The sequence below is a fragment of the Cucumis melo genome, chromosome 6 (genome assembly GCF_025177605.1).
Source record: "Cucumis melo cultivar AY chromosome 6, USDA_Cmelo_AY_1.0, whole genome shotgun sequence".
Classification (NCBI taxonomy): Eukaryota; Viridiplantae; Streptophyta; class Magnoliopsida; order Cucurbitales; family Cucurbitaceae; genus Cucumis; species Cucumis melo.
In genome coordinates this window covers 14,713,101-14,723,227 of record NC_066862.1, presented here as the reverse complement: position 1 = coordinate 14,723,227, position 10,127 = coordinate 14,713,101, and positions in this window count along the sequence as shown.

Sequence of the window (10,127 nt, the reverse complement as noted above, 5' to 3'; positions counted from 1 at the left end):
TCAGAAAAAATTTAGACAAAAGGTGTGATTTTGTCATAAAAACAGAGGCACAAGCGAAACACATTCCATAAAATATAATATTAAAATAAATATAATATTATATATAAATAAAATAAAATAAATAAGAATTTAAAAATTAGAAAATTCTCCACAAAATCCATTGTCTCCCATTTGTATGGAAATTTCACCAATATGTATATTTTACAAAACCCATCAAATGTCATTATTTATAGTCAATTTGACAAGTATGGGGTGGATTACATGACCACTAAAGGTTGTATCTTCAAAACACATGTCAAAGTAGTTGAATGTGGAGGGAAATGACACATAGCAATGGACACTAAGCATAATGGCACATGGCAATAGACACTAAGCATAATAGACATCTATTATAATATCTATAATACTCTCTCTTAGTTGTCTAATATATATATGAAATATTTCTCGTTAAAACTTACTAGGAAAAAACCTTATGGAAAAAATCCTAGTGAAGGAAAAAATAGTACATATTTTCATATATTTTATACACTTACAAAAATACAGTTTTATCCTCATCTCATGCAAACTCTTTGGCCTTGACATTTTCTAAATGGCATCAATCTTAGACTGGTCTATCTTGAACCCTCGGTGTCTCACATTGAAGCCAAGAAACTTTCTTGAAGTCACACTGATCGAGCATTTGAAAGGATCCATCCTCACTGATACTTTCACAAGCGATCAAACACAACTTTTGGATCCCTCAAATGGTCTTGTTGTCTCTTGAATTTGACCACAAGGTCATCAACATAGCACTCGACATGCTTGTGCAACATATCTTCAAATACTTTTTGCATAGCGTGTTGATAAATGGCACCAACATTCAGACATCACCTTGTAACAGTATGTTCCATTTGTAGTCTAAAAGTTGTCATTTCTTCATTTGAAAGGGCCATCCATATTTAGTTATATCCAAACGACCCATCCATAAAGGACATCGCCTTGTATCCAGTGGTTGAATCAATCATGAATTTCCATGATGGGCAAAGGAAAGTCATCTTTAGGGTATCCATTATTCAGGTCATGAAAGTCTACACAAATGCGAAGCTGCTCATTCTTTTTTCTGACAGGGACAATGTTTTTTATCCACGTTAGATATTTGACCTTGCGAATGAATCCTACTTCAATCAACTTGTTGACTTCAACCTCGATTTAGGGAATAGATATGGTCAAAAGAGTCGTGCTTGCTTAATCAGTCAATATACCTTGGTTTGATTGCGAGATGGTGGACTATTACTTTTGGATCAAGTCCTGACATCTCTTGTATGACCAAGCAAAGATATCCATGTACTCGGTGATCAAACTCATGTATTTACCCTCCTCTTCACTAGAGAGAGATGCACTAATGAAATTTGGACGGGGTTTCTCTATTGTACCAAGATTCACCTCTTTTAGCATATCTATGATAGATTGGTCGCCTCCTTTAAACTCTGTAGGGCATCTTCCGGATCTTCTTCAGGAGTTTCAATCTTGATTCTTCAATGATGGTGATGTGATGACATGAAGTTTCACCTTCTCCCTGTTCTGAGGCTTCATTTTCTGGATCAGTTAGTATAACATCACGCATTTTCACCTTCAACGAGCCTTGGCTTGTATTGAGAGTAACAAAGGTTTTTCTTTTCATTCGGGAAGGAACATTACTATGAATTTCTCCCTCTCTCTTTGCCTTATATAAGGAAACTCCTTACTAGAGCAATTTTTGACGTCTTATGCTTAATATGGTGCCAAACTAATGCACGAGATGTTGATTCCTTCTTCCTTGTACCTATGCTGGAACCAATATTGACATGTGGGCCTTTATACCCAAGACGATAAAAAATTTGTGCATGGGGCATTTGTACATTTTTCTTGTTAACCACGCCTACCTTTCAAATGCTGATGATCTTGTAGTCGCTAAGATCGTACATGTGTTTTTCTCTTTTCTAGAGGGCGTAGTTAGCCTTCAAAAGATCGAACCACTGGTCAAGGCTAGGCATTAACAGTTGACTTCTCTTTTTGCCTAAATTATGCTTAGTCTTTCAAATACTAAGGCACGTGAAATGAACGATCTAATTCGGTCAAATGTTGAGGTTCTCTGACTATCACCTCCTTTTTCTTCTTTATTATCAACCTCCTCTACAGTTATGATTGTTGTAACCACTGTTTCCTTCCTCTTTCTAGTTATATGGATCAACTCTGACGACTTGTATTCGAGTCCTTTTCTTAACATGGGTATAACATGTCCTTCCTATAAAAGCCTTTTTTGGGTTGAGAAAAGCGCAGGTTATTCATGAATTTTTAAGCTTTTGAACTTGGCATGAGCAATGAAGTCATAACCTTCTTTCACCATCAATTTGTAAGTCTTGGGGTCGAATCCTCTTTCGTCTGCCTTTGGGGCAAGTTTACTTTTGTCAAATCTAACTTTATCTCTTGCTTTGTTATCTTAGCCAGTGGTAGGTGAAACTTTCTTTTAAAACTTCAATGTCACCGACCTTCAACCCTTTTTGGGGACTCTACAAATAATGACTCCCCTTTCTTGTGTCTTAACAGAGGGACATAGTGCAAGATTGGTGGGTTTGAAGCCTTTTCATCATTCAAGATCGTACTCTTTGTGGTGTCAACGGATGCCTCACCCTTTCAAGAGTTAAAAGGTTCTTGTACCTTCATATGGTTTCTTTTTTATGCTTGCAAGTGACTTCAATTGTGAATGATCTTCTCTTTTTATAAGAAAAATTTATGCATGCATAGCTTCTAAGATATTAACATTCTTAAAATAAAATTTTGCATCTACGAAGTGAGACACAACCTCTAAGAATGGGTTAGAGTTCGTTTCAACCTTCTTTACGTCATCTTGATAAAATTTAAAGCACTTATGTAGTATCAAAGTTACTGCTCTATTTTCATGAATCCAAGGACGACCTAGTAACAACTTGTAATTGGCCCTTGAGTCTATGACATGAAACAATTGCATTGGCCTTTAGGTCGCCAATTGTGAGTTCTAAGCATATCATGCCTATTACTTTTTGGCTACCCTAGTTGCAACCTTAGATTACCAACTTGCTATTTCAGAGTTCATACATCAAGATGCCTAATTGCTCTCATAATTGACTTCGACATTATGTTGATAGTTGATCTATTATCGATGAGAATCCAGTCGACTCTCTCTTCTTAAATGTATCCAGAAACATACAAAGGTCTATTATGAAGTTTGGATCCCTACAGTAAATCCTCATCTGAGAAGCCTATAAACATATAATAAGGAGCACTCTTGTGTATCGCAGAGATCAAAGTACTATATTTTGTTATAGCTAGAAATTCATTCTATATTTGAAAATTAATCTAAAAGTATACAATATTAATAATAAATGTGAAAAAAATTAAAATCATTTTTGCCACGTATTTTGTGTGGTTAGAAATATGTTGCCAGTTAGAAAGCTCTAGCCACGTTTTGTGCATGGGCAAAAACAAAACAAATATTATCTATTGACTCATCATTTGTGGCCAATAATCAAATTTCTATCTAAAAAAAGTATTTGACACATGCATATATATACTTCTGTTGACAAATTTAGCGTCAAGAAATTTTCTGTTTGTTGGAATTTATGAACTAAAACTTGTAGTTTATAGTTTAAAATTATATTCTATTCAATAAAGTGTTAATTGAGGACTTATTAGTGAAAATATAATACATCTTGAACCAAATAACTAAGGTCCCGAGGCTATCTAGTGTAGACTTGGACTTTATGTAAAGACATAAATATGGATTAAGTACGAGTTTATAGCCCAAACGGTCTATAGTGTATGGATAAGGTTGAACGCCTTATTTCGGGAACATTATGGATATGGCCCGCTCTATAGTGAGGGGAGTGCAACTACGAGACTTTAGTGGAATGACTCGTTAGTTAACAAATGTTAATTAGCTCGGTCTAAAAATGTTTAGCTAGTTAATCTCGAATTGTTGGATCCCATGATCTATAGGTCCATTAGGTTCCTCTGCTAGCTCACACGAAATTAATTAATAGAACAATATGTTGGAACAATTCGAATTGTTCGAATTAGGTAGAGAGAGAGAAACCGACGAATATATGTGATATATCCATCGATTATAGAGTTTTAAGTTTAAATGTGATTTAAATATTAAAAATATGAATACGAATTCATATTCAAAAGCTCGGAATTGATGGAAAATGTCAAAGTTGTTAAAAGTCAAAGTATTGACTTTTGATTTTGAAAGTCAAACTTTGACCGGTTTTATATTCAAATGTGATTTGAATTTTAGAAAAACGAATGCGGATTCATGCTTAGGAGGTCAGAATTAATCAAGACGAACAAAATGGTAAAAAGTCAAAAGTTGACTTTTGACTTAAAAAAGTCAAAGTTTGACTTTGACTAGAATGGTCAAATGACCATTTTTCCCCTTGACCAAAGTTAGTGGGAAAATCTAACATTTTATTGGATAATCCTACTAACTCTTAGTGGGCTATGTGGAAGCTTATGGTGATGACACTAAACCCACTAAGAGATAATGGAATTGTGATTAATTCCACTAAATCATAGTGGAATGCTAGGTGTTGAGATTTAATAAACTAATTACGTGCAATTTTGCATGTAATTAGTCTATTTAAGGGGCATTTTTCAACTTGGAAAAATATTTTTTTTTTACAATTTTTATCATACGCAATGAGTTTGCATAAGATTGAACCACGAAATAATAATCACTATATGTAACTTAACTTCATTGACTAGTTAGGTTTCTATTTTAATATCGCCTAGGCAACTTAGTCTTAATCTTAAATGTATTATAAACAATTGTTTTTAAGGGATCGTCATTTGATTTATACGAATGAAAGTGGCCAAGGTAAGTAAGCAATTGTTCCCTTAAATTGTGTCTCTAAACTTGAACAAAAGGTTATATCTTCTCTATTATTAAATTAAATTAATTATTTTATTAAATAACAATAAAATTAACTCCTTTATTGCGACTTACTTGAAACAATGATTCCCATATTCTCTTCCTCCGGAAATAAGGCATTTGGAAAACAAAAAAATAGAAAATCAACTTAGGTATTTCATCTTTTGAGTTACACAACTCACTCCTTTAAAAAATTCTCTCCATCTCTAATTCTTGATTGGTTTCCACAAACCAACCTAAATCCCAAACCTTTAGAGAATAATTAGATCTCCAAGGGGTGGTGTTCATGATTCCAAATTGATGATTTGTAGATACATTTGACGACAATGAAGTGAGTTTTGGACTATTTGTAATTTTATTTTTTTTAATTTGAATTCTTAACCATAAATTCAATATATTAGGTTTTTAATAATTTTTATAAAATCTAAAATTTTGGTATATTTTGTAAATATTTTTAGCATTTTACTGTTTATAATAATTTTTCAATATTTAAATCACTTTAAATAAAAAAAAATCATTTGTGCAACGGAGACACTTATAAAGCATAGGCAAATAATCCATATCAAATACGTATCAGATACCTATACTTGTAGATATTTCTTAGATATGTATATGATATTCAATTTGGCATATCTATTTTTATGCTAATGTATTTGATACACGATTTGACATATTTATTTATATATTGACCTTTATTTAAAGAAAAAAGATAAGCAAATTTATGTAATATTTTCCAACTCAAAACCAAGGACAAAAATAAATAAAAGACATAATCTTATAATTATTTGACCATTACATTTTCCCACAAAGTTCGATAAAATATAACCTTTTTGAATATACTCAGCAATGTTCTTTGTTTATTTTCATACTTTTTCTCTAATTTCTCTAATCTTCTTTCTTTCTTCATAGTTCTATGTTCTCTGGATGATGTATGCTTCAATTTTTTAATTAGTGTTAGACAAATTATTTTCAATTTTCGGTTTAGGTTTGATTTTTGTATATGATGAATTCTGTCCTATGCTACAAAATTTGTTCACTTTTTGTTGATTTCGTATATTGTATATATGATCTTTCAATTTTGTGATTGTGATTTGGGGTTCAAAAATATTTTCAACTTTTTTGACCCATTCCTCTACATTATGCTATGTCATTTGTTGTACTCCTTCGACTGTTGTATCCATTCTTCCTTGAGAATTTTGGGTTCTCTACTGTGCATAAACTGTCATATCTTGTTGGGATTTTTGTTGGGTTCTCTATTGTGCATAATCTTTAGCTTTAAGGTTATTATTTGGTAAGTTACTATGCATAATAAATTATCTTTACCCATGTATTATAAATACTTCGTCCCATTTTTGTAACCTTCAATTGCATAGACTCATATCCATTCTTTCTTGGGATTTTTTGGGTTCTACTATGCACAATCTTTAGCTTTAAGATTATTATTTGGTAGGTTACTGTGCATAATAAATTACCCGTACCCTGTATTATACATACTTCATCCCATTTTTGTAAACCTCAAGTTCATTCTCATTCATATTCGAACATACATCCTTCCTTCCTAGGTATGTTTTCTATTTTTCATTCACATGTGTCTTATTTGTAATTCATATTGCAATTGATATTGATTTCATTTTTGGAAAACCTTCGTTTTTGTCTCTGTCCATTATTAAACTATACTTCATTTTGATTTCATCTTTGGAAAACCTTTGTTTGTATCCATATTGACTTGTTACTGATTTTCATTGCATCTTTCCAAAATTTTTCTCCTACGTACTACACTAGAACAAAAGAAATTTTCAAGTTCCAATGATTGAATGAATTTCAATCCTTTGAGGCTTCCATTTGTCCATACTTTCTGTCTCTTATGTTTGTTGTTTATTGTTTCATTCTATTGTATGGGTCCACTTTTGGTGATAGATCAAATGGGATGTTCTTTCAACTTTTCCGTTTCTTTTTTATTCACTTGGATTCACCTAAATAATTTTCTCTTTCAGGATTCTCCATTCCATAACTAGTTTTTGTGAGGTAATATGGTTGCAAAGTATTATTTTATTGTTATGTTTCAATGCTTGTAGTTTTACTATGTTGTAAAAATTAGATACTTATGTATTTAACAAACTGTTTATTTGAACTTTGTATTAATTATTTTTAAATTAATATAGTACTATAAATTTCATGATTGTCATGGATGTCTATAACTTTGAAAATTTTCTTCCTCCCACTAAATGTCATTTATGTCATAAGTTTGAAAAATGTATTTTGACAAAATACGTTAGGAAAAGGAACTTTGAAAGAATAACTTAGGAAACGAAAGAGTAGAATTTTTTTTTACCAATAATAACCTTGCAAAAATAACGTAGGAAAATTAGTTAGAAAAAATAAAATAAGAAAAATCTACTTTGCAAGAATAATTTAGGGATATGACTCGTTAGAAAAAATAAATTGTAAAAAGTACATTTGAAAAATGGCATACTAAAAATTACTTAGAAAAAATTAATTAAAAAAATGTTTTAGAAAAATTTGATTTAAAAAATTTAGAAAAACTGGGTTAAACGGTTAATGCTCAAACATAATATAAAAGAATTTTTAAAAATATTCGAATTCTACTTTTTAATTGAAAAATAAACATCACATAAATTTCAATCAAATCTCTATCTCATATGTTTTCTAATTTTGTTTATATGAGTTATTATTATACTTTTTTGCATTTTATTTCTTTAAGATGTAGGCCATTAGTCTTCTGTGTTTTAGGTTTTCAATGTCATTATATTTGTTTTAACAAAGTACATATAGATTATAGAAAACTTTCATAAATGTAACAAAACAACCACTATTTATGGTCAGTGTAATAAAGTCCATAAAATTGACAATATTTTAAATATTTCAGGTTTGTCCTCCCATCTTTTTCTCTTCCTTGCGATTTTTTTCATCGTCTTTTTTCTTTTCCTCTTCTTTTTTTCTGTTGCGATTTCTTTCCATTGTCTTTCTTCTTTTCTAATTCATTTTAATCTTATTATAGTATTTCTTCTTCTTTTTTTTTACTGTGATTTCTTTTCATCGTCTTTCTTCTTTTTCAATCGTTTAAATTTGGGTAACCAAATCTAAACGATCGTATACAAAAAATAACAAAATCTAAAAGATCGTGTATAAATTTTTTTTAAAAAAAGTCATTTAGATTGGAGTAGCCAAATGTAAACGATCGTGTAAAAAAAATAAATTATCGTTTAGAGAAATCTAAACGATCGTGTACCAAACTTTGAAAAAAAAAATCGTTTAGATTTGGGTCCCCAAATCTAAACAATCGTGTTACCAAATTTAAACATAACTAAATTAAACGATCGTGTAACAAAATTAAACAATAGAATTGAAAAGATAAATTGTAGTCATATCTAAACAATCGTGTACCAAACAATAACCAACTTTAAATGATTGCAAATATATTACGCGTGCGTTGTTGACGGCGTGGTTGATGGGGCATTTTTTATATTTTACACGGTGGGCTTCTGGATTTTTTCCGTTTATGGAATTGTTTTGTACAATGTAAATATTTTGCCGCTTTGTTATATTTTTTTTTAAAGAACCGTAGATTATATTGAATATAAATATTAAGATTGAAATATTTTTTTAAGGTAAAATGATTAAAGGACAAAAGGTCTATAATACATTAAGATTATACAAATTAAAGTAGAAAATACATCGAAGAAAATATAATAATAGTTTAACATACTTTTTTTATTATGTTTAAGCATTTAACTATACTTATTTTTCTATTAATTATAGTAGGTAAAATGAAAGCATACTTATTTTTCCATTGTATTGAAATTTATTTTTTTGAGTTTTTATTTTTAAATAAATCAAAGGAATAATTTGCAAAAAAAACCCGAATTCTATTTTTTCATTGAAAATGTATTTTATGTGCATGTTTTAGCATAAAACAAACGTTCAAGAAACCAAGATATTGAGTTTTTGTCAAAAAGATTTTATGAGATTATCTTTTATTAATGGGTTATTTAATTCCAAAAAGATAAAAGATCTTTCTTTATTTTAGGAATCTTGTGTCAATATCTTTTTTAGATTATTCTTGAATAAATATACTACGAAACTTATGGGTTTTGGGATGGCTAATGACGTAGAAAGCAATTGCAGAAGAAGGTAGTGCGACTTATTATATATGGTATCAACATGTTAATCTGTGATGAACTTAACGATGAGTAATGTGAAAGAAGAAGTAGTGATCAAGAGGTCACCTTAAACTCAGGGGAGCATGAAGACATTCATCGAGTAGATTCGCTCATATGTTTAGGGGGAGCCTGAATACTTAAGTTATTAAGTATTTTAAGATAGTTATATATTTGAGCAGAAACCACTTGCTGCATAAATGTATTTTGCTATCGTGAATTTAAATAATATTACTCATCTGAGTTGTGCGCAACTCCTCAGACGTAAGTGATATTTGCCGAACTGGGTTACTAGAGTTCTCTGTATTATTTTCTTATGTTTCCTCTCTAGCTATTATAACAGTTAAATACATTAGAATTAACTAAAAGTTTATTTGATTATGAGAAGAAAAATAATAAATTTTATCATAAAAAAATAAACTTTTATCATATTTAGGAAAAATAAGAATAAATGATAGTATGATAAATGCATTCAAAAAAGAATGATAGTATGTAGTGGTTAAAATCATCCAAAAACTTGTATAATTTTTTCTTAAATTTTGTTTTTTTTTTTACAAAATTAACAAACTTATAACTTTCTTTAAGAATCATTATCGAAAAAAGAGAATAAAGTAATGAAAAAGACTAGTAATTAAATAACAAAAATCAGTCCTACCCTTAAGATTATTTAACTTTTGTAAATGATAGCCTATTTTTTCATTTTGTTTTGAAATGTTAGTGATGTACAATTTATTTATAAATGCATTTGTTTTTTATTTATTATGCATTGTATGTGTATGTTACGATGATCAATGAATGATAAAGTTGACTGCACACAATTTATTATGTTACATATTATCACTCACTTGATTAACCTGTGTTGTATACATGCGTATGACAAGTTCTTCATGAGTACCTAAACATGTTTGGACCAAAGAGGAAGAAGCCAAACTCATCGAGTGCTTGGTGGAGCTGGTCTCTTTCGATGGCTAGAGATCCGATAATGGGACCTTTAGACTTAAGTGCCTCGCGCAACTGCAAAG